The sequence below is a fragment of the Erpetoichthys calabaricus genome, chromosome 3 (assembly GCF_900747795.2).
Source record: "Erpetoichthys calabaricus chromosome 3, fErpCal1.3, whole genome shotgun sequence".
In the NCBI taxonomy this organism is placed as follows: domain Eukaryota; kingdom Metazoa; phylum Chordata; class Cladistia; order Polypteriformes; family Polypteridae; genus Erpetoichthys; species Erpetoichthys calabaricus.
The window spans coordinates 21,046,404-21,072,652 of record NC_041396.2 but is presented as its reverse complement, the minus strand read 5'-3'; the positions used below and the strand labels follow the sequence as shown (position 1 = coordinate 21,072,652).

General features: G+C 42.5%; 1 protein-coding gene across 1 annotated transcript in view; it reads right to left on the bottom strand.

The window, feature by feature from the left end:
• Positions 1-26,249, bottom strand: part of LOC114647803 (oocyte zinc finger protein XlCOF22-like) — a 34,460-nt gene that overhangs the window by 6,566 nt on the left and 1,645 nt on the right. The gene's annotated exons all lie outside the window — the stretch shown is intronic.

Here is a 26,249-nt window from a genome sequence, read left to right as displayed (position 1 = left end):
AAAGTAAGTAAATCAATGAATTAATAAGCAGATAAAAATAAATGGAGAAGAAAAAGAAATGGGGAGAGAATCTGCTTCCTCAGTGCTTTAAAAGTTTAATCTAAAATGTTATTGAATAGATCCTGCCAGGTATGGAAAAAATTCTGCGCAGATCCTTTAAGTGAGAATTTGATTTTTTTCCAATTTCAAATAATATAAAACATCAGTTACCCACTGACTTACAAGAGGAGAGTTAGGATTCTTCCATTTGAGCAATACAAGTCTACATGCTAATCGTGTAGTAAAGGCCATTACAGTTTGTTTGTCCTTCTCCACTTTAAGCCCATCTGGGAGTCTACCAAACACAGCTGTTAGTGGGTTAGTAGGGATTGGGACACCAAGGCTGTCTGAAAGGCATTTAAAAATTTTTGGCCAGAATGACATTAATTTGGCGCAAAACATGTGGCCCAATGAGGCTGGAACTTGATTGCAGCATTCGCGGGGTGGATCTTGCCCTGGAAACATTTTGGACAGTTTCAATGAGACAGATGCGTTCGATATATAATTTTGAATTGAATAATTATATGCTTTGCACATATGGAGCTCAAGTGAATTCTCTGCATTGCTACCTTCCACTCCTTTTCTGAGATATTGAGTAAGAAATCCTTTTCCCATTGTCCTCTTGGATCTTTGAAAGGGAGGGACTATAAAATAGTTTTATATATATTGTAGAAATGCTGTCTGAGTCCTCGAAACTGAGCAATATTTTTTCCAGCATAGAGGGAGGTGGGAGGTGAGGAAAATCGGGCAGGGTTCTGTTTAACAAAGTTTCTAATTTTAGTTACTATTTCAAAATGCTAATAAGAATGTGTTTCTCAAATTATTAGCATGTCCCCAGACTTGAATGTGATCGTACATCTTGTTAACATTATCCGAGCAAATTTAACTATGTAGGGACGATTAATCAAGCAACATTCTCAAGGAATTGGAACATTTATAAGCTGGCTACTGTAATCAGAAGTGAAAAAAAAAACTATTTGATAATTGTGATTTGTGAGGCCAATTATATTAGCACTAGTCATTTAGCCCGTTACAATAACGGGCGCTAGAACAGTAGTGCATAAACATTAGTAGGAACAGTCTATATTAAATGGCAAGGGACTTTGACCTCATTCTTTTTGTTGGTCGTATTTTTCTTTCTTTCAACCTTTCTTTTGTTGATGTTTACTTGCTGAGCTGACCGTTCTTTGTGGGCTGCCGCCGTGTATTGTGTGTCTTTAATTTTCTGTGACAGTAATACTGTCTTGTATGTCCGCTGGCTTGTACGTCCGTAATATACCTTTAATATTCTCTGGTGGTAATACAGGCGTGTGCGTCGGTAATATGCCTTTAATCTCCTCTGATAGTAATACTGGCTTGTATGTGGCTGTAATATGTGTCACTGTATTGTGTACCTTTAATTTCCTCTCGCAGTAATACTGGTTTGTATTTCCGTAAAACGCCTGTAACTTTCTCTGACAGTAATATCGCGCATCGCACCATGCCCCGCGCATGCGCACTTCACCAGAAGACACACACACACGGATACCTGGACGCACACAGAGATTTTATTAAAGAGGATACATGCTGAAGTAAGGACAGTTCTCACAGGCAGGCTTAAGTGATGCTGTAGTCAAAAGATTGTGTAATGTTTGGGTCCTAGAAGAGCACAGTTCACACATACATCCATCCATCCATCCATTTTCCAACCCGCTGAATCCGAACACAGGGTCACGGGGGTCTGCTGGAGCCAATCCCAGCCAACACAGGGCACAAGGCAGGAAACAATCCTGGGCAGGGTGCCAACCCACCGCAGGACACACACAAACACACCCACACACCAAGCACACACTAGGACCAATTTAGAATTGCCAATCCACCTAACCTGCATGTCTTTGGACTGTGGGAGGAAACCGGAGCGCCCGGAGGAAACCCACGCAGACACGGGGAGAACATGCAAACTCCACGCAGGGAGGACCCGGGAAGCGAACCCAGGTCCCCAGATCACCCAACTGCGAGGCAGCAGCGCTACCCACTGCACCACCATGCCGCCCTCACACATACATAACATATTCAAATAGCTTAGATGTTAGTTACCCATACCTGGTCATTTTCTCAAATAGCTCATGTGTGAGCATTTATTTCGTGTCAATGAACAAATTTCCTCGTGGGGCCAGGTGTGACTCTCAAATGAGAAAAACAGAACAACACCTTAATGAGAAATGTATGGTAGAAACGTACAAGTACATGTTAATTTGTGCATTAGACTTAAATGTTAAGTGGTTCGATGTTTATAAGTTTAGTGTTCAGGGATTATATACACTTATATGGGTAGATTATCAAGTCAGTTGTCAATTATCATAGGCAAAGGGACTATAGTTGTGGCCAAAAGTTTTGACCTCTGCAATTCGCCCTGGCAGGCTGTCAATCAACTTCTGGGCCAAATCCTGACTGATGGCAGCTGCCCATTCTTGTATAATCAATGCTTGGAGTTTGTCAGAAGTGGTGGGTTTTTGTTTGTCCACCCGCCTCTTGAGGATTGACCACAAAAGGTGGAGTGGTTGCTCTGACGCTAGGAATCTGCACTAGCAATCGGAAGATTGCCAGTTCGAATCCCGTAAATGCCAATAGGGAGTCTGCTCTGTTGGACCCTTGAGCAAGGCCCTTAACCTGCGATTGCTGAGTGCTTTGAGTAGTGAGAAAAGCTCTATATATAAATGCAAAGAATTATTATTAAGTTCTCAATGGGATTAAAGTCTGGGGAGTTTCCTGGCCACAGACCCAAAATTTCGATGTTTTGTTCCCCGAGCCACTTAGTTCTCACTTTTGCCTCATGGCCCGGTGCTCCATTATGCTGGAAAAGGCATTGTTGGTCACCAAACTGTTCTTGGATGGTTGGGAGAAGTTGCTCTCGGAGGATGTTTTGGCCACGACTGTATATTAGGAAATACATGTACTGTATTATGAATGATACTGATGTTTAACACTGATCTATAAAAATAATATGGTGTAGCAAGTATAAAGGATAAAAACATAGTAATTTTTGATATATCTTCAAGTTTTGATACATCTTTAAAAAATTAGTAAGAGATTTTAATCTGGGAGAGAGAAACCACAGTTTATAAAAGAGATTTTGCTTGGGACATATAAAATGAATACATCCATAGATTACCGTATTTTTCGCACCATAAGACGCACTTTTTTTCCCCCAAAAGAAGGTTGGAAATGTCTGTGTGTCTTATGGAGAGAATATTGCGTCACAGACCATGATGTGTATTACCTGACAAAAGTGAGCGACAAAACTCACTGTTATGTTACAGGCATTCCCTCTGTGCTTGGAGGAATGTTAGACTCATTGACTCGGCATCTAATCCTTGCGTGTGCGTGAGTTGTGAAATGTAAACAAATGTAAACAAAGGCAAGATGGCATCGACATCTCACGAGGGAGTGAAGCGAGTGCAGAAAACAAAATACTCAGCAGACGATGTTTTGCGCATTATCACTGAGTCGGACTCTTATTTTTCAGAATCTGATTTTGTTGAGTGTGATCAGGAGATCGAACAAGAGAGCGAGGAACTGGCATCAGTTGATCGGGACACCAGCCGATGCCGCCCCAGCTGAGCATATTCGTGCAGCCGATGCACCTATGGCAAGGTTCGTGTGAGAGGAATACCTAGACATTGATCCGTGGGAGCCAAACTGGCTACCGGACTTCACAAGACAGTATGGCTTGCTGTTGGACTCGACAGATTACCAGCCGCTGGACTACTTCAGGCTGTTCTTTCTTGAAGCTGCCTTTCAGCTACTGTCAGACGAGACAAACAGGTATGCGGAGCAATTTTTTGAATCGAGGGCTGTGCTTGCACCGCATTCTCGTTATTCAAACTGGAAACCCACAACAAAACACGAGATGAAGGGCATTGTGGCATTACAAATATAGATGGGACTAGACTGGCGATATAACTTCAGGGAGCATTGGTCCAAGCGTGCATTGTCCCCTGGTGGCTTTGGACAGGTTATGCCGCATGATGATAGGTACGTGCTCCTGCAAAGTGATTGTGAGCAACTGAGCTTCATAAATTCTGACACTAGCGATGAGGAGTTCTTGGGGTTTCCATAAAACTAGAAGAGTGCTTAAACCTTAAAATCTCTCCTTATTTGTTAATAACAGTGATGATGTTTCTTAATACCGCTGTTGAATTTACATGGTTGAAATATTATTCTGCTATATTTTATTAAACATATTAGTACACCATTTGGTTCAGAATATTTTTTTTTCTTGTTTTCCTCCTCTAAACCTAGGTGCGTCTAATGGTCAGGTGCGTCTTATGGTGCAAAAAATATGGTAATTAAAATGGATGGTGCGGCGAAGAATGAAAAAAAAGTTGACTGACCTTGAGTGGGAGAATTGCAGTATAAAGAAGAAACAGCAAAATGAGAAAACATGCCTGGGGACAACCTGTTAAAAAACGTATGCAGTGAGCAGCACCGAAATTCTATGCTGCAAAGGCTACACCCACATGCTTCTTAAAACACCCATCCTTATTTCCTCCAGTCCATACATTTTAAAACACTGCCAGGGTTTCAAAGAAAGTTAAAAAGATACCAAACAAAATATCTGACATTGAGAAAATATAAAAAGCTAAAACTGCGGTTATCCATTCAGGAGCTACTCAGTTACACAAGGCAACTGAAGCCTAATAATTAAGTTGCACATTGCAATTGAGCACTACAACGGTGGAAGGAGACCACCACAGCTACTGCGCTCCAATCATTTTGTGAAGTGCCTCTGTCTGCTGTGATATCTTCTTGTCATTTTAACTATTGCATATGACCTAACATCAGCTAATGGAGTTTAGATAAACATCAATGGATATACAATGTGTTAAAAATCTGCACCTGTTTTGTTATGGCATGTCTGCATTTCAAATTAGACAGTAATGTTAACTATCTTTAGTTACTAGGGGCCTTCGCTCGCCAACCCCCCTGCCTGCGCTACACGCCAGCAACTTCATTAATTCTCGCAGATAGGCCTATTCATTGGGAAGAAACACTACTTTTCCCTCATGGCAACAAGAATTAGACGATCTACAAGTCTCCAACTTAAAGTTTAAAGCTAAACAATATCTACATACTTCTGTCATATCACCGATGTCCATATATATATTCTATCTCTTTTCGCTTTTACCTTTTCGTCAATATCACATTGAATTTTGATTCCGTGTTTGGAACTACATCGTGACAACGCAACGAATAACTGCCCATGAGTGAATATCGTTTCTTTCTCTCTACACGAACTGTGTCTGACAATAGTATTCACACAAATGAGGAATGATTCAACTGTGTGCGTGATTGTAAATGTTATAGATGTGGGCAGCACTTTTCCAAATCTCTTTGCATAAGCTCTTCTCTCGCAGGACTTAAAATTTTCTCTTGCGGGATTTCACTTTCACCAAACAACAAATCTTTTAATTCTTGTAGATATGCCTCTTCACTGGGAAGAAACACTACTTTTCCCTGAAGGCAACACAAATAAGACAATCTTTTTCCCTGAAGGCAACACAAATAAGACAATCTACAAGTCTCTGACTTAAAAGTTTAAATCCGAACAATATATTCGATCTCTTTTCGCTGTTCTGTTATTTGAGAGTAATAATTTTCGTTTGTTTGCGCTAATGCAATCTTTACTATCATTTTTTTAGGACTTTCGAATTTTCGTACTTCCATTATCTCTAACCTCACGCATGGACAAACTGGTGAGGAAGGCAGGCTCTATTGTTGGCATGGAGCTTGACAGTTTGACATCTGTGGCAGAGCGACGGGCGCTCAGCAGGCTCCTATCAATTATGGAAAATCCACTGCATCCACTAAACAGTGTCATCTCCAGACAGAGGAGCAGCTTCAGCGACAGACTGCTGTCACCGTCCTGCTCCACTGACAGACTGAGGAGATCGTTCCTCCCCCAAACTATGCGACTCTTCAATTCCACCCAGGGGTGTAAACATTAACATTATACAAAGTTATTGTCTGTTTTTACCTGCATTATTATCAATCTTTAATTTAATATTTTTTTTTTGTATCAGTAAGGTGCTGCTGGAGTATGTGACTTTCCCCTTGAGATTAATAAAGTATCTATCTATCTATCTATCTATCTATCTATCTATCTATCTATCTATCTAACCTACTCTGCATGTGTATTGTCCAACGTTTTTAAATTCTTTACAATATTCTACTTTCTCTTCTTCTCTTTGTCTTTTATTTACGGCCCCGGACGTGGTTAAATCTCTTGGCACAAAGCCTCGACTCCGGGACGAGAAAGTGTCTCTCTGAGATAATCACGTCACATCTCTCTTCCCAAGATTTTTTTATTATAATAGAGAGACTTGTTTAGACATGCAGTAAGAAAGTGGATGTTGTGAAGCCTTGTCCGTGCCTTACTGGTGTTGTTAGGTAGATTCTTGATTCTGGCGTTTTGAATACTGAAGCCCACATTTCCAATGGCTTCTCTTCAGCCTGGATTTCTATATATAAAGGACTATATTACAATGTACATTGGGAGCGAAAGCTACACTTTAAAACCAAGTCCTTTTGTACCATATATCTCTCTCTCCGATTATTTCTGCCATGGTTACTGAAGGGGTATACATAAAGTTTCAAGTATGTCCTGCAATTCTAAAAAAGAATGCATTCCTAGGGAGCAAGCACCTGCTACTGGAGACAGTGGAAATGAGGATGGGATGCAGCCTCACACTGATCTGCTTGCCTTAATGTTAGCTAAGGAGGAATTAGCTTGTGGGGTGGTAGTCCATAGACCCCCATGGCTGAGTGAATAAGAATCAACAGACATCTTTGTTATATCTGGAAGGGCGGATGGCTTCCCTGGAGTTGTAAGTCGGTGGGACTGAAGCTAGGTTTAACAAAAAAAAAAAAAAGCTGGTCTGGCATGTGAAATCCATAAAAACACAGATCTGTGCAACAACAGTGCTGGCACAGTCGGCTGAACTGAGATATTCAGCAGACAAACACAGGATTTGATAAAGGGGGGAGGAAGGGTAGCTAAGGAATAATATTTAAAAAAATAGGCAATCCTAATTCAAAATATGGATGTTCAAAAGCTTGCTAGAATTAAGAAAATAAGAGACAGTGTTGGGGAACACTTACCTTATTTATAATGCTCACAAAGTAACCAGATATGTTTCCATAGTTAACTATTGTATTAAAAAATGATGCGTTACAGTGTTACATTTTCCAAAAACTGCTTAATTCATCAACCAGCATTTATTTATAGGGTTGGCACGTGCCAAAACGGTGGTATGTGCAAGCAGAATTGTGTTAATTTACCTTGCCCAAAGATGAGTTATCCATAGCAGGGACTGATAAAGCCTACAAAGCTGTGCCTGAGCTAACTAAAAAAGTGATGTACGAGTTCAATGAGCCAATGGCACCAGTGAGCACAGCAGTGATATGTTACAATCCTAAACAACATGGATTCTTCCATCTGTTAAAAGCGCTTTTTTGTGCCATGCCGCACTTCCCTTACAGTGCAGCTGACAAGCTCTGTCACTCCAAACAAACGCAGCATTACAGAGCTTCTGGGACATAAAAAAAAGAGAAAAAGTAACACACCCAAGGCACTGATGTGAGCCACTGAAATGTGTGTTAAGCTGTTAGTAAGCCATTCCTGAAGGGAACACAGAAAAGAAAGGAAAAAGGAGAGAAATTGTTGAATTCATTTTTTAAGTATTGTTTTAAATAACATGTTTGTGTTAACAATGATTTTATAATAAATTGCTATAAAGGAAAGAGCAGACGTACACAACAATAACAGAAATAAGAGGTCTAAATTTAAAGAACTATGCATTAAACTGAAAAAAGGAATACTAATGATAACTGGTTGTCACCCTTAACAGTTTAGTGCAATGAGGAGAATGTCTCTAAGTTTGGTTTATAATGCATATAGTACCTTCCTATGAGTAGTGGTCCTACTTTAAGGAAGGTATCCTTTTGATAATTTATATATATAATACACTACCGTGGCTGTCTGTCTGTCCAGAATTTTAAATCACCTGTAGCTCTCAAACCATTTGAAATATTGACCTGAAATTTGGTACACATATACTACATGACGTCTACTATCCGCTGTTGGGGTGATGAATGACCTCCAAGGTTATTCCTCGTTTTATTTTATTGTAGAATCAACTCTCGGCAGTGGCCATCAGGGTGGCCGTGTGGCGCATGTGTACGGGCGCCATTCTCATCCCTACCACCTTCGCAGTCACTTCCTTTACCTCTTCGTATCTTAAATCATTCTTGAGGCAGATTGAAGACTTAAGTACCAGCTTAAGTGAAAAATTAAGGAAAACATACTAAGTAACTGCAACACAAACACTGACTTAATCAGTTTTTAACGTGAAAAGATTCCCGACGAAAGAAGAGAAGAAGCGGGCCACTAAGGTAGAGAAAAGAAGAGCTGCTCAGGAAGCAGCAAGCACATCAATCTCTGAGCAAAGGTTAAAGGTACAGAGAAAGAGGAGGAAAACTAGGAATGCTCAAGTCAAGTGTATTCACTGCACAATCCGTTACTGGCTATGAATATAAATGAAAAAGAAGACAACTTCTCTCATAAAAGAAATAAAAACAAAGAAATGTATATGCAATATGTGTATTCTTTTAGGTGTTTTATGGCATAAGATTTGTTTCTATAGAAAACAAGGTTGGGTTAACATCCTGGCTGGGATGGTCGCCATGTCCTTACCTGGCCTGGAGGCCACTGTAACAGATGCGCAGTGGGAAAAGCCATTTTTCCCAGTATGTTGAGTGTTGCTTTGTCCTGTATTGGTTATAACTCACCCAGTAATACTTCTTGAAGGCAATAATGTTGTATTAAAAATATGTTTGGGTCTGGTTTGAAAGGAAGTTCATGTGCCTCAGCCAAGTGAGTTAGGTCAGAGTGGAGATGGATAAAGCCTATCTGGAGATTAGTGGGAGAAACAAACTGTACTTGGATAGAGAAAGAGATGGTAGTGTTGGCTGTGAATGGTATCTTAACAAGATTAAAGGGTCTTTATGGAAGTTATGTTCAGGGTCTGGGGTAGAAGATGCTCCCTATATGTCACTATGTGTATGTGTATATATTGTTACTCGTGTGCACATAAGGAACATCTTAAGAACTCTGATGTTTGTAATTCCTCACCTCTCCAGTTGCTAGTGCTGTGTCTTAATGCCTTTTCTCCTTCTGCAAACTTTAAGATTGATGGCTATAATATCACTGATGTAAATTCCCGTATCCGTCCAACTGGACCCACCTCTTCCTGTCGGAAAGGACTTAAGACCAGTGGATCGGACATCTTGAGTCCATGTAATTGAGAACTCGAGTCCTACAATCATTCGCATGTTTTTTTGGGATTAATTCACGTCAATTATATATTATATACAGAAATACATACATACATATATATACAGTGGGGCAAAAAAGTATTTAGTCAGCCACCAATTGTGCAAGTTCTCCCACTTAAAAAGATGAGAGAGGCCTGTAATTTTCATCATAGGTATACCTCAACTATGAGAGACAAAATGAGAAAAAAAGTCCAGAAAATCACATTGTCTGATTTTAAAGAATTTATTTGCAAATTATGGTGGAAAATAAGTATTTGGTCACCTACAAACAAGCAAGATTTCTGGCTCTCACAGACCTGTAACTTCTTCTGTAAGAGGCTCCTCTGTCCTCCACTCGTTACCTGTATTAATGGCACCTGTTTGAACTCGTTATCAATATAAAAGACACCTGTCCACAACCTCAAACAGTCACACTACAAACTCCACTATGGCCAAGACCAAAGAGCTGTCAAAGGACACCACAAACAAAATTGTAGACCTGCACCAGGCTGGGAAGACTGAATCTGCAATAGGTAAGCAGCTTGGTGTGAAGAAATCAACTGTGGGAGCAATTATTAGAAAATGGAAGACATACAAGACCACTGATAATCTCCCTCAATCTGGGGCTCCACGCAAGATCTCACCCCGTGGCGTCAAAATGATCACAAGAATGGTGAGCAAAAATCCCAGAACCACACGGGGGGACCTAGTGAATGACCTGCAGAGAGCTGGGACCAAAGTAACAAAGGCTACCATCAGTAACACACTACGCTACCAGGGACTCAAATCCTGCAGTGCCAGACGTGTCCCCTTGCTTAACTCTTTTAGGGCGGATGTCGACTTTTGTCGACAGGAGGGGTTGAGGGCGCATGTCGACAAAAGTCGACATCCAGGGATAGAGGGCGACAATCAGCTGTTAATGGCGACAAAACACACTGTCGCGTCACAGGCATTCCCTCTGTGCTTGGAGGAATGCTAGACTTGTTGACTCAGCAAATGATCTTAAGTGTGCGTGAGTTGCGAAATGTAAACAAACACTAACAAAGACAAGATGGCATCAACATCTCACGAGGGAGCGAAGCGAGTCGAGAAAAGAAAATACTCGGCAGAAGACATTTTGCGCATAATCGCGGAGCCCGACTCTGATTTCTCAGAGTCGGATTTCATAGACAGCGATCAAGAGATTGAGGAAGAGATTGAGGATTGATCGGAGACCAGCCGATGCCGCCCCAGCTGCTCAGCTGGCAGCTGAGCGCATTCGCGCTGCCAGTACACCTACGGCAAGGTTCGCATGGGAGGAATACCCAGAAATTGATCCATGGGAGCCGATTTGGCTAACTGACTTCACAAGAAGGCACGGCTTGCTGCTGGACACAACGGATTACAAGCCGCTGGACTATTTCAAACTGTTTTTTCCTGAGGCAGTTTTTCAGCTGATATCTGAAGAGACAAACAGGCATGCTGAACAATTTTTTGAATCGTGGGATGCGCTCGCTCCGCGGTCTCGTTTTTCAAAGTGGAAACCCACAACAAAAGACGAGGTGAAGGGCTTTGTGGCATTGCAGATTGAGATGGGACTGGACTGGCGATATAATTTCAGGGAGCATAGGTCCAAACGTGCTTTGTCACCGGGTGGCTTTGGACAGGTTATGCCGCGTGATCGGTACGTGCTGCTGCAAAGCTTCATTCACTTTTGTGATAACAAGGAGCAAATTCCAAGGGGTGAGCCAGGCTATAATCCGATGTACAAAGTTCAGCCCCTGCTTGACATTGTGGAGCCTACATATAAACAATTTTATCAGCCTGGCCGTGATTTGTCTGTGGATGAATCCATGATAAAATATAAGGGACGGCTTTTTTTCAGACAATATATGCCAGACAAGCCCACCAAGTATGGCATAAAGGACTTTGTACTGGCAGAAGCAAACACTGGCTTCTGCCTGAAAGTAATTACCTACACAGGAAAACATTCATTTCAGAGAGAGAACTGTCCTTTGACAACTCAGGTTGTGCTGGAGCTGCTTCAGGGGTATGAACATTTGGGACATGTTGTTTACATGGACAATTTCTATACATCTCCAGAGTTGTTCATGGAGCTACAGAGCAGGGGAATAGGAGCTTGTGGCACAGTCAGGGTGAATAGGAGACACATGCCTTTACAGCTGAAGCCAGACAGGCTGAAGTTGAAAAGAGGGGACAATCCTGTTTTCATGCGGGCGGATAACTTGGTGGCATTGGCATGGCATGATGTGAAACGGGTCACTTGCCTTAGTACAGTTAACACTAACAATTTATGTGAAAAACAAATTCGTTCAAAGGGAAACCCAGCAGGTAGGAAGCTGGACAAGCCTGTTGCGCTTGAAGAGTACAATTGTAAAATGGCTGGAGTAGATCGACTGGATCAGACGCTGGGCACATATGCTTACGGCCATAAGTCCACCAAGTGGTACCACACTGTGTACCATCGCCTGCGTGAGATTGCACTCACAAACGGATTTCTATTATTCAAGCAGGCAAACAGTGACAGCACTATGACTGCGGCAGATTTCCGCAAGAAGGTGGTTGACAGCTTGCTGGAAGAATATGTCGGAGTGCCTTTTGCAAAGCGAGGAAGGCCAGCACAAAGAGCAGTGCCAGACAGGCTGACTGAGTGCCACTTTCCTGCCACATATGAGGATAAAAAGTATAAGCCTGACTGTGTTGTGTGCAGCAATAGACAACTCAAAAAGAGGCACCAGTGCAACACATATTGTAAGCAGTGCAACGTGGCAATGCATGCAATTGGCTGCTTTGAGCGATACCATACTTTGCAGGACTTTGCCTTGTAGCACGTACAGTATGTGCAATAATAATATGTTACATTATATAGTATGCAGGCTCATACAGATTGCAAAACAGTTCTATTTGTCAAAAATAAATATTTTTTGTTGATTTGATTTGTTAAACAATTGTTTTGTGTTCTTTTTTTAAAAAAGTTATTTTCTGGAAAAATATTCAGCCCTGGGAGAAAAGAAAAAAAAAAAAAATTAGCCCTAAAAGAGTTAAGCCAGTACATGCGCAGGCCCATCTGAAGTTTGCTAGAGAGCATTTGGAAGATCCAGAAGAGGATTGGGAGAATGTCATATGGTCAGATGAAACCAAAATAGAACTTTTTGGTAAAAACTCTACTCGTCGTGTTTGGAGGAGAAAGAATACTGAGTTGCATCCAAAGAACACCATACCTACTATAAAGCATGGGGGTGGAAACATCATGCTTTGGGGTTGTTTTTTTGCAAAGGGACCAGGACGACTGATCCGTGTAAAGGAAAGAATGAATGGGGCCATGTATCGTCAGATTTTGAGTGAAAACCTCCTTCCATCAGCAAGGGCATTGAAGATGAAACGTGGCTGGGTCTTTCAGCATGACAATGATCCCAAACACACCGCCTGGGTAACGAAGGAATGGCTTCGTAAGAAGCATTTCAAGGTCCTGGAGTGGCCTAGCCAGTCTCCAGATCTCAACACCATAGAAAATCTTTGGAGGGAGTTGAAAGTCTGTGTTGCCCAGCGACAGCCCCAAAACATCACTGCTCTAGAGGAGATCTGCATGGAAGAATGGGCCAGCATACCAGTAACAGTGTGTGAAAACATTGTGAAGACTTACAGAAAACGTTTGACCTCTGTCATTGCCAACAAAAGGGTATATAACAAAGTATTGAAATGAACTTTTGTTATTGACCAAATACTTTTTTTCCACCATAATTTGCAAATAAATTCTTCAAAAATCAGACAATGTGATTTTCTGGATTTTTTTTTTCTCATTTTGTCTCTCATAGTTGAGGTATACCTATGATGAAAATTACAGGCCTCTCTCATCTTTTTAAGTGGGAGAACTTGCACAATTGGTGGCTGACTAAATACTTTTTTGCCCCACTGTATATATACAGTAAAACCTCGATTATCTGTCACTTGATTAACTGTCAGTCTCCATTAATGGTTAGGGCAAAAAAAAAAAAAAAGAAAAAAAAACATTGTTCACATTAGCATCTGATGCTATGCACATTGGAACAACTATCCTGTTGCTAGCAAGTAGTGTTTTTTTCCAGCACCACATTTCATGCCACATTTTGAAATCCCAATGTTGGTTACATAACTTCAGTTTTAATAGTGTTTCACAACTTTTCTCTTTAGTTATAATTAATAATAATAATAAGTTTTATTTATGTAGCACCTTTCATACACTCAAGGACACTTTACAATTCAATACACACATTAACAAGACAGTAGAAATTACATACATGAAAAAGAATAATACTCATTGAAAAGATATGTTTTTAACAGAAGTTTGAAATTAATAAGAGATTTTTCCACACGAAGGCTGAGATGGAGAGAATTCTAAATTTAGGGGCTATCACTCTGAAAGCTCTGCCACCCATAGTTACTAACCTGTATTTAGGTACAATGAGTAACTTAGCATCCGATGATCGTAATGCACGGGCAGGAGTGTAAGGAAGCAGCAGCTCCGACAGATAATGAGGGGCGAAACCAGGAAGGGCTTTAAAGGTGAGAAGGATAATTTTATATTTGATTCTTGAAGAAACTGGTAACCAATGTAAGTCATAGAGGACAGGAGTGATGTGAGCAATTTTTTTTAGTGTGTGTAAGTAAACGAGCAGCAGAATTCTGAACATACTGTAATCTATTGATATATTTAGTCGGGAGGCCATAAAACAATGTATTGCAATAGTTCAGATGGGTAGTGATGAAAGCATGAATGAATGACTCAGTATCTTTCACACTGAGGAAAGAATGCAGATGAGCAATGTTGCGAAGATGAAAAAAGGCTGTCTGTACTATTGAGCTAATGTGTGATTGAAAAGTAAGAAACTGATTAAAGACGACACCCAAATTACAGACTGATGCTGAGTGTTGAACCAGGATCCCATCAATGTCAATTTTTAGCCCACAAACGGTAGAGAGGACAGATTTGACACCAACTAATAAGATTTCTGTTTTATCAGGACTGAATTGTAAAAAATTATCTGTCATCCAAGGATTGATTTCTCGAATGCAGTCAGTCAGTGCAACAGGTGAAGATGTTGCAGTTGCATCAATGCTTACATAAAGTTGTGTGTCATCGGCATAGCAGTGGACACTCAGAGCATACTGACAAATAATCTCACCTAATGGGAGCATATAGATGTTGAAGAGGATTGGACCGAGAATTGACCCTTGAGGGATACCTTGTGTGAATGAAGTAGTGGCAGATTTGTATTCCCTAATGAAGACGTAATACTGGAGATCACTGAAGTATGATGTGAACCAAGAAAGAGCGGCACCAGAGATACCAATAGCTGAAAAGTATTACATTAAACTACTATACATTGTAATGGCCAATAAATATATGCCTGTGGTGTTGGAATTGTCATAAAAAAATGAAATTATTAAACATTTACGAAAAACGGCAAAAGCACTTCAAGCGTGATGCCGACAAAATTGAAAAACTTGTCAAAAATGAAAACCACTGACGGTAATTTTATTCTATATTAATGTTCTTTTACATTGCAATTTTCTTTTTAAATTCTGTTATATTTTGTTAATATAGTGTGACGTACAGGCAGATTGTTAGGTGATGTGCTGTGCAGGAGCAGAAAGGGTGGAATGAATGCTGTGTAAGTAATGGGACTGGCTGAAGGGCGGACACGTCTCTGAGGAGAGGAGTGTCAGGAGAAGTTCAGAGAAATAGGAAGGCGAGGCAGAAGTAAGTTTTGAGTAGGGAGTTAGAAGACAATAGGCAGGAGTGTTTACGGTATAGAAAAAGACAGAACATGAGTGGCAGGACATAAACTGATTGGTAGGGAAAGCTTTCTTTTATTGTTTTGGAGGTGTGCTCCGTAGAGTATAAAACAGCACCATTTGTAATGGAATGTAGAAAACTCCAGTACCTTCGAGTTGTATTTGCTTATTACGCTGGTCATTACAATATTATATAAATTCATTTTATTAATACTATATTACATTTTGTTAAATTTTAAAAAAAATTAAATGAACACCTTTTAATCAGAGTATATAGCATCAAGTCAATGAAGCTTCTGGTGGTGGGTCAGTGATGGTCTGGGGAGGCATATCCATGGAGGGACGCACAGACCTCTACAAGCAAGGTAACGGCACCTTGACTGCCATTAGGTATCGGGATGAAATCCTTAGACCCATTGTCAGACCCTATTGCTGGTGCAGTGGCTCCTGGGTTATTCCTGGTGCACGACGATGCCCGTCCTCATGTGGAAAGAGTATGCAGGCAGTTCCTGGAGGATGAAGGAATTGATACCATTGACTGGCCCCCACGCTCACTCACCTGACTGCAATCCAGTTGAACACCTCTGGGTGTGACATTATGTTTCGGTCCATCCAACGCCGCCAGGTTGCCCCTCAGACTGTCCAAGAGCTCAGTGATGCCCTGGTCCAGATCTAGGAGGTGATCCCCCAGGACACCATCCTTCGTCTTAAAACATGCCCACCTCGACGTTGTCAGGCATGCATACAAGCACATTGGGGCCATACAAAATACTGAGTACGATTTAGAGTTGCTGCAATGAAATTTCAGCAAAATGGACGAGCCTGCCTGTCGCCTCATTTTTTCATCCATCCATCCATCCTCTTCCGCTTATCTGAGGTCGGGTCGCGGGGGCAGCAGCTTGAGCAGAGATGCCCAGACTTCCCTCTCCCCAGCCACTTCTTCTAGCTCTTCCGGGAGAATCCCAAGGCGTTCCCAGGCCAGCCGGGAGGCATAGTCCCTCCAGCGTGTCCTGGGTCTTCCCCGGGGCCTCCTCCTGGTTGGACGTGCCTGGAACACCTCACCAGGGAGGCGTCCAGGAGGCATCCTGATCAGATGCCCGAGCCACCTCATCTGACTCCTCTCGATGCGGAGGAGCAGCGGCTCTACACTGAGCCCCTCCCGGATGACTGAGCTTCTCACCTTATCTTTAAGGGAGAGCCCAGACACCCGGCGGAGGAAACTCATTTCAGCCACTTGTATTCGCGATCTCGTTCTTTCGGTCACTACCCATAGCTCATGACCAAAGGTGTGGGTAGGAACATAGATCGACTGGTAAATTGAGAGCTTTGCCTTACGGCTCAGCTCCTTTTTCACCACGACAAACCGATGCAGAGCCCACATCACTGCGGACGCCGCACCAATCCGCCTGTCAATCTCACACTCCATTCTTCCCTCACTTGTGAACAAGACCCAGAAATACTTGAACTCCTCCACTTGGGGCAGGATCTCGCCTCCCACCCTGAGAGGGCACTCCACCCTTTTCCGGCTGAGGACCATGGTCTCGGATTTGGAGGTGCCAATTCCCATCCCAGCCGCTTCACACTCAGCTGCGAACCGATCCAGAGAGAGCTGAAGATCACAGCCTGATGAAGCAAACAGGACAACATCATCTGCAAAAAGCAGTGACCCAATCCTGAGTCCACCAAGCCGGACCCCCTCAACACCCTGGCTGCACCTAGAAATTCTGTCCATAAAAGTTATGAACAGAATCGGTGACAAAGGGCAGCCCTGGCAGAGTCCAACTCTCACTGAAAACGGGTTTGACTTTCTGCCGGCAATGTGGACCAAGCTCTGACAGGCCTTATCTGGTTGTGCAAACTCCCATGCACCCTCCAGGACTCTGCTAAGGGTGTAGAGCTGGTCCACTGTTCTGCGACCAGGACGAAAATCACACTGTTCCTCCTGAATCCGAGGTTTGACTATCCGATAGACCCTCCTCTCCAGAACCCCCGAATAGACTTTTCCAGGGAGGCTGAGGAGTGTGATCCCTCTGTAGTTGGAACACACCCTCCGGTACCCCGTCTTAAAGAGGGGGACCACCATCCCAGTCTGCCAATCCAGAGGCACTGTCCCTGATGACCATGCGATGTTGCAGAGACGTGTCAACCAAGACAGTCCTACAACATCCAGAGCCTTGAGGAACTCCGGGCGTATCTCATCCACCCCCGGGGCCCTGCCACCAAGGAGTTTTTTGACCACCTCGGTGACTTCAGTCCCAGAGATAGGGGAGCACACCTCCAAGTCCCCAGGCTCTGCTTCCTCGTTGGAAGGCACGTTAGTGGGATTGAGGAGGTCTTTGAAGTACTCCCCCCCCACCGACCCACAACGTCCTGAGTCAAGGTCAGCAGCGCACCATCCCCACCATACACAGTGTTGACACTGCACTGCTTCCCCCTCCTGAGACACTGGTCGGTGTACCAAAATCTCCTTGAAGCCGCCCGAAAGTCGTTCTCCACGGCATCCCGAAACTCCTCCCATGCCCGAGTTTTTGCCTCAGCAACCATCGAAGCCGCATTCCGCTTGGCCTGCCAGTACCTATTAGCTGCCTCCAGAGTCCCACAGGACAAAAGGGACCGGTAGGACTCCTTCTTCAGCTTGACAGCATCCCTCACCGCCGGTGTCCACCAATGGGTTCGGGGATTGCCGTCACGACAGGCACCGACCACCTTACGGCCACAGCTCCGGTCAGCCGCCTCAACAACAGAGGCACGGAACATGGCCCATTCAGACTCAATGTCCCCCACCTCCCTCGGGACGTGGTCGATGTTCTGCTGGAGGTGGGAGTTGAAGCTACTTCTGAGGGGGCTCTGCCAGACGTTCCCAGCAGACCCTCACAACACGTTTGGACCTACCAGGCCTGACTGGCATCCTCCCCCACCATCGAAGCCAACTCACCACCAGGTGGATATCAGTTGACAGCTCCGCCCCTCTCTTCACCCGAGTGTCCAAGACATGTGGCCGCAAGTCCAACGACACGACCACAAAGTCGATCATCGAACTGAGGCCTAGGGTGTCCTGGTGCCAAGTGTACATATGAACACCCCTATGCTTGAACATGGTGTTTGTTATGGACAATCCGTGACGAGCACAGAAGTCCAATAACAAAACACCACATGGGATCAGATCGGGGAGGGGCCATTCCTCCCAATCACGCCCTTCCAGGTCTCACTGCCATTGCCCACAGAAGGTATGCCCTCTAGCACCCCCTCCACGGACTCCAAAAAGGGTGGGTACTCTGAACTGCTGTTCGGTGCACACGCACAAACAAAAGTTAGGACCCGTCCCCCCACCCGAAGGCGGAGGGAGGCTACCCTCTCGTCCACCGGGGTAAATCCTAATGTACAGGCTCAAGTCGGGAGTCCCTAATGAGTTCAAACAGGTGCCATTAATACAGGTAATGAGTGGAGGACAGAGGAGCCTCTTACAGAAGATGTTACAGGTCTGTGAGAGCCAGAAATCTTGCTTGTTTGTAGGTGACCAAATACTTTTTTTCCACCATAATTTGCAAATAAATTCTTCAAAAATCAGACAATGTGACTTTCTGGATTTTTTTTTCTCATTTTGTCTCTCATAGTTGAGGTATACCTATGATGAAAATTACAGGCCTCTCTCATCTTTTTAAGTGGGAGAACTTGCACAATTGGTGGCTGACTAAATACTTTTTTGCCCCACTGTATGCACATCTACAAACAGTGTGTGTATATTATTAATGTGTGCCCTCTGACTAATTAGTAATTTTAGTGTTCCTTTAATTTTTCTGAGCAGTTTATATATATATATATATACACAAACAAATATATATGCATATCTACAAACAGTATGTGTATATTATTAAATGTGTGTCATCTGACTAATTAGTAATTTTAAGCAGATCCCAAAAGTGGGAGATGCCTCAAGGGCTGCAGGTGAATGATAATACACTTGAATTTTTTAATACTCAATCAGGTTACATTTAAAAATGGCATTTTTCATAATACTGATTCATTTTAAAGACACTTGCTGGTCATTGGGTATGTGGGGAAAAAAGTAACTTTTTTTTTTAGGCATACATTAGATGATAAAGCTGAAAAACAGGTGCAGCTTTAAATAAGGCACGACCTTCTGAACCCTGCGAGTCTCCGCAGTGAAGTCAGCACTCAGAAGAGCAAACAGTTGGTGTTTTTTTGAAAGTTAAATCAAGTCAGGAATAAGAGAAAGAAGCTGTTCAGTTTGTGCAAGCACAGAATAACAATAATTGAATTCCAATAAATCAATGAATGATTGCATGAAGTACATGTTTAACTTCACAACTACTGATTGTACTTGTGTAGATTCGTCAAAAGTCTGTGACCAGAGGATGGAACATACTGGGTATCAGAAATAAAAGTTGTATAAAACAAGTTTAAAAAGAAGTTATGGGCAAAAAAATCAGAGTTGCATCAAACCAATGGGTGGTGCACGTTTGCTTACCAAGCATACTGTGCCCTCCTTTATGTTTGGAACAAACACACATTATTCCTTGATTTACACCTCTGCTCCACCAGTTTAAAACTACAGATCAAACTATTCAGACCTGATTAAAGCACACAGCTCTTGTTGGCGACACTAGCAACTTTTATGTCTCAAACATTACGGTGCCCTGAAATCGGGGGACCATTTCGAAAAAGCGTGGTCATTTCTACACAGTGTGACAAAAATGTCTGCAAATCCCCTTAAATGAAAAGTCTGCAAAGTGCACTTTAGTTGCGTCTGAATTGTTTGATTTGTAATTTTAAATGGTGGAGTAGAGGGGTGAATCAAAAAAAAAAATGTGCCTTTTTCCCCCAAACATTATGGAGGGCACTGTAGATTAATAAGCATTCAGCATCAAGAGTATTTTCCTTGCAAGTTAATAAGCTGTGCAAGTATACAAGGTTTGAAGTCCTGTAATACAATGTTGTGAGATTCAGTAAAACGTTGGAACATGCAAGTGTGCTCTGAATGTTTCCATTTTATCCATCCATCCATCCATCCATCCATTCTCCAACCCGCTGAATCCGAACACAGGGTCACAGGGGTCTGCTGGAGCCAATCCCAGCCAACACAGGGCACAAGGCAGGAACCAATCCCGGGCAGGGTGCCAACACACTGCAGGACACACACAAACTGGGACCAATTTAGAATCGCCAATCCACCTAACCAGCATGTCATTGGACTGTGGGAGGAAACCGGAGCGCCCGGAGGAAACCCACACAGACACGGGGAGAACATGCAAACTCCATGCAGGGAGGACCCGGGAAGCGAACCCAAGTCCCCAAGTATCCCAACTGCGAGGCAGCAGCGCTACTCACTGCACCACCGTGGTTTCCATTTTATGCCATACCAATTTCTTTCCCTGTTCTTCATGTATTGTATATTAAGATAAAAGGTTCACATAATTTGATGTACAAAAAAGTGAACTTTGAGGGAAAAAAAACCTTAATGAGAAATGTATGGTAGAAACAAAATAAGTACATGCTAATTTGTGCATTTGATTTAAATGTTAAGGGGTTCATTTCTTTCATACATCAATGTATTGGAAGTTTAGTGTTTGGTGATTATACACTTTTATGGGTAGATTATCAAGGCAGTTGTCAATCATCATAGGCAAAGGGACTATACCAGAAAATACATGTACTATATTAGAATGATACTGATGTTTAACACTGATTGATAAAATAATATGGCATAGCAAGCATATGGGATAAAAACATAGTAATTCTCGTTTTAATACATCTTAAAAAAAATTAATAAGAGATTTTTATCTGGGAGAGAGAAACTACAGTTTATAAAACTTTTAAGACATTTTGCTTGGGACAAAAAAAAATGAATATACAGTGGGTATAGAAAAGAATCCCCCACCTTCGAAATATTCCCTTTTTGTTTTTGCTTTACAGCCTTAAATGAAAACACACAAACCAATTTTTTTACAACTTTACTTACTCAATGCAATCTATAACATCCAAGTGAAAGATATCATAGCAACAGTTCAGAAGAATTTTTAAAAATAAAAATCAAGAAATACTGAGATGAATACAGTAATCCCTCCTCCATCGCGGGGGTTGTGTTCCAGAGCCACCCGCGAAATAAGAAAATCCGCGAAGTAGAAACCATATGTTTATATGGTTATTTTTATATTGTCATGCTTGGGTCACAGATTTGCGCAGAAACACAGGAGGTTGTAGAGAGACAGGAACGTTATTCAAACACTGCAAACAAACATTTGTCTCTTTTTCAAAAGTTTAAACTGTGCTCCATGACAAGACAGAGATGACAGTTCTGTCTCACAATTAAAAGAATGCTAACATATCTTCCTCTTCAAAGAAGTGCGTGTCAGGAGCAGAGTCTGTCAGAAAGACATAGGAAAGCAAACAAATCAATAGGGCTGTTTGGCTTTTAAGTATGCGAAGCACCGCGGCACAAAGCTGTTGAAGGCGGCAGCTCACACCCCCTCCGTCAGGAGCAGGGAGGGAGGGGGAGAGAGAGAGAGGGAGGGAGAGAGAGAGAGAGAGAGAGAGAGAGAGAGAGAGAGAAAAACAAACAGTCAAAAATCAATACGTGCCCTTCGAGCTTTTAAGTATGCGAAGCACCGTGCAGCATGTCGCTTCAGGAAGCAGCTGCACAGAAGATAGCAACGTGAAGATAATCTTTCAGCATTTTTAGACGAGCGTCCGTATCGTCTAGGTGTGCAAACAGCCCCCCTGCTCACACCCCCTACGTCAGGATCAGAGAAAGTCAGCGCAAGAGAGAGAGAAAAAGCACGTTGGGTAGCTTCTCAGCCATCTGCCAATAGCGTCCCTTGTATGAAATCAACTGGGCAAACCAACTGAGGAAGCATGTACCAGAAATTAAAAGACCCATTGTCCTCAGAAATCCGCGAACCAGCAAAAAATCCGCGATATATATTTAAATATGCTTACATATAAAATCTGCGATAGAGTGAAGCCACGAAAGGCGAAGCGCAATATAGCGAGGGATCACTGTAAAGGATCACCCTCCTCCTAAACTTCAACATCTGCAATAAGATGCTGCAGATGTTCTATCAGACGGTTGTAGCGAGTGCCCTCTTCTACTCGGTAGTGCGCTGGGGAGGCAGCATTAAGAAGAAGGACACCTCACGCATGGACAAACTGGTGAGGAAAGCAGGCTCTACTGTGGGCATGGAGCTGGACAGTTTGACATCCATGGCAGAGCGACGGGCGCTCAGAAGGCTCCTATCAATTATGGACAATCCACTGCATCCACTGAACAGTGTCATCTCCAGACAGAGGAGCAGCTTCAGCGACAGACTGCTGTCACCGTCCTGCTCCACTGACAGACTGAGAAGATCATTCCTCCCCCAAACTATGCAACTTTTCAATTCCACCTGGGGGGGTAAACGTTAACATTATACAAAGTTATTGTTTGTTTTTACCTGCATTTTTATTACTCTTTAATTTAATATTGTTTTTTATTTATCAGTATGCTGCTGCTGGAGTATGTGAATTTCCCCTTGGGATTAATAAAGTATCTATCTATCTATCTATCTATCTAAACTCAATCAGGTGTCAGTGCCCACCATTTCCATTGCAGACCCTGGTTACTGGCTTCCTTCCACCTGTGATCAGTTGTAATCTGTGGGATTAGTGAAGCTGTTCCTGAAGCATTAATTCCCTTGCTTGGTAGTGCAACTGACAGCAAACAACTGACTATGGGTGGCAAGTCACTTTCAAAAGATCTCAGGGTTAGAGTTGTGGACAGACATAAGGCAGGAGATGGAGACAAAACAATCTCAAAGGCTTTATCAATCCCAAGGAAGCACAGTAAAGTCATAGCAAAGAAGTGGCAAGTGTTTGGTACTACTAGGACCCTCCCTGTATCCGGCCGTCCCTCCAAACTGGATGGAAGAGCAAGGAGGAAACTGGCAAGAGAGACTACCAAGAGGCCAATGGCCACTTTGAAGGAGTTATAGGATTTAATGGCAAAGAGTGGTCATTGTGTGCATGTGACAACAATTTCACAAGTGCTCCACAATTGTGGAAAAAACCACATTAAGGAATTAAGGAACAAGAAATTGCACATTAAGGCTTGTTTGAGCTTTGCCAGAATGCACCTTGAAGATTCTGATACCAAGTGGAAAAAGATGAGACCAAAATCAAACTATTTGGCCTCAATACCAAACGGTACACCAATGCAGCTCACCATCCACAACACACCATACCGACAGTAAAACATGGATGTGGCACCATGCTGTTGTGGGGGTGTTTCTCTGCCTCAGGGCCTTGTTAGGGTAGAAGGAAAAATGGATGGGGCAAAATCCCGTCAAATTCTTGAAGAAAACCTGCTACCCTCTGCCAGAAAAGTTGAATACGGGCAGAATGTTCACCTTTCAACACGACAACGACCAGAGGTACACAGCAAAATTGACCACACAGTGGCTGAAGGAGAAAAAAGTGAATGTCCTCGTGTGGCCAGACCTAAATCACACTGAAAATCTGTGAAAAGATTTGAAGATAGCATTCCACCAAAACTCACCATTCAATTTGACCAAACTTGAACAGTTCTGTAAAGAACAGTGGGGGGCAAATATTACTCAATCTAGATGTGCAAAGCTGATAGAGAAGAATCACAACTGACTCAAGGCTGTCATTAAAGCAAAAGGTAGGTCAACAAAATGACATTGGGGGGTGATCCTTTATTAATCTCAGTAGGTCTTGTTTTTGATTTATCATCATTTTTCTGAACTGTAGTTTCACTTGGATGTTATAGGTTGCAGTGAGTAAGTAAAGCTGTGAAGAAATATTTTTTGTGTGTGTTTTCATTTAAGGCTGTAAACAAAAAAAGGGAATATTTCAAAGGGGGAGGGGATTCTTTTCTATACCCACTGTATCTGTACAGAAGTCCCCAACTCCAGTCCTGGAGGGCCCCAGTGGCTGCAGGTTTTCATTCTAACCCTTTCCTTAATTACTGCAGTGCTTTTGCTGTTAATTAACTTCTTTTGAATTCATATTAATTGACTTGTTTTTTGAAGATTTGTTCCCCTGAATTGCTTCATTTCTTTCCTTAAATGGCACCCAAACAGAAATGAACCGTGAAGCGAGTGACCCAACAGAAGACCAACTAAGTCAGGGCCTCAAACTCCAACCAGTTGCTTTCATTAGGCGCCAAGTCTTGCTGTTAATTAAACCCGTTCTTTAATTCCATGGCTTGTTGCTGCTCTCATTCTGCAATACCAGACATAAATCCTAAATCAACTGTGTGGAATACCACAAAGAAGAAAGAACACACTGGTGAGCTCAGTAATTGCAAAGGGACTTGCAGGCCATGGAAGACTGGCACTGCTGATAACAGAAGAATCCTCACTATGGTAAAGAAAAAGCCCCAAATGCCTGTCTGACTGATCAGAAACAGACTTCAGGATGCAGATGTGGATGTGTCAGAGACGACTATCAGCAGAAGAAGACGACACACAAGAGGCCACACTGCAAGATGCAAACCACTAGTTTGCTGCAAAAACAGCATGTAAAAGGGCCTGCAGAATTCTGGAAAAAGATCTTGCGGACAGACAATGAACTTGCATCAGAGTGATGGTAAGAGCAAAGTGTGGACACGAAAAGAAACTGTCCAAGGTCCAAGGCAAGACCACTTCACCTGTTAAACATGATGGTGGTGGTACTATGGCTTGGGCATGTTATGGCTGGCACTGGCACACCTCTCTTCACTGATGATGGAACTGCTGGTGGCAGTTGCATAGCAAATGATGGGGTGTTTAGAAACATCTGTTCATGCCCCCAAACTCATTGGATGGCACTTCACCCTACAATGAGATACGGATACCAAATATACTGCCATGGCAACACAGGAGTTTTTCAACGATAAAAAAATTGAAAACTCTTGAATGACCAAGCCTGTCACCCAATTTAAATCCATGAGCATGGCAGAGCACCACCAGAGAAGATCCTCAGCACTTGGTGATGTCAATGAATAACAGACTTCAAGCAGTCACTGCATGCATGGGCTATGCAATAAAGTCCTAAATATGACAGCTTTACCTGCCTTTGCTGTGTCACAAACATTATGGTGCCCTGAAATGGGGAGACCATGAGAAAATAAACAAAAGTGTTGTAATTATGAAATGGACGCAAATACCTTAAATGAAAGTCTGCGATGTGCGCTTTAATCACGTCTGACTTGTGTAGCAGAGGGATAAATCAAGGAAAAATGTGTCTTTGTCCCAAACGTTGTTTAATTGTAATGGAACATCCCTATCTATCTATCTATCTATCTATCTATATGGAAATTGAGGATGGAAGAAATTATTTGGGTATTTCATCATCTGAAAATTATGTAATTGAAGTAATATTAGTAGATGGGGTCTGAGCAACAACATTCTACAGAGCAACTGCATCACTGTCTGGTTTGGAAATTGCACGGTCAGGGATCGCAAAGCCCTACAACAGAAAGTGAAGACAGCTGAGAAGATAGATCATCAGTGTCTCTCTTCCCTCCATCATGGACATTTACACCACAAGCTGCATCCGCAAAGCTACCAGCATTGTGAGTGATCCAACACACCCTTCACATTCAACTGTTTACACTCCTGCCATTGGGAAAAAGGTACTGAAGCATTCGGGCCCTCACCACCAGAATGTGTAACAGTTTCTTCCCCCAAGCAGTCTGACTCCTGAACACTCATGGACCAGTCTGATATCTGACATATGTGTTCTGTTCTGCAGTGTCGCACAGGTTTGCACATTTTACTCACATGCACCTTGTTATATATTATGTGTCTTTATGTTATGTGTCATGCATTCTTCGTTGTCCTGTGTTTTATGTAGCACCATGGTCCTGGAGGAACGTTGATTCGTTTCACTGTATGCTGTACTACTGTATATGGATGAAATGACAATTTATACTCTTGAATATTGAAATCATCAGAACTATTCATAAATCTCAAATAGCAATGGGGCTGAGCATAACCAGAAGTGAAAAATAACTACAGTATTTGGTAATTGTGATTTGTGAGCCCAATTATGTTAGCATACACATTAGCTGAAGTATGGGC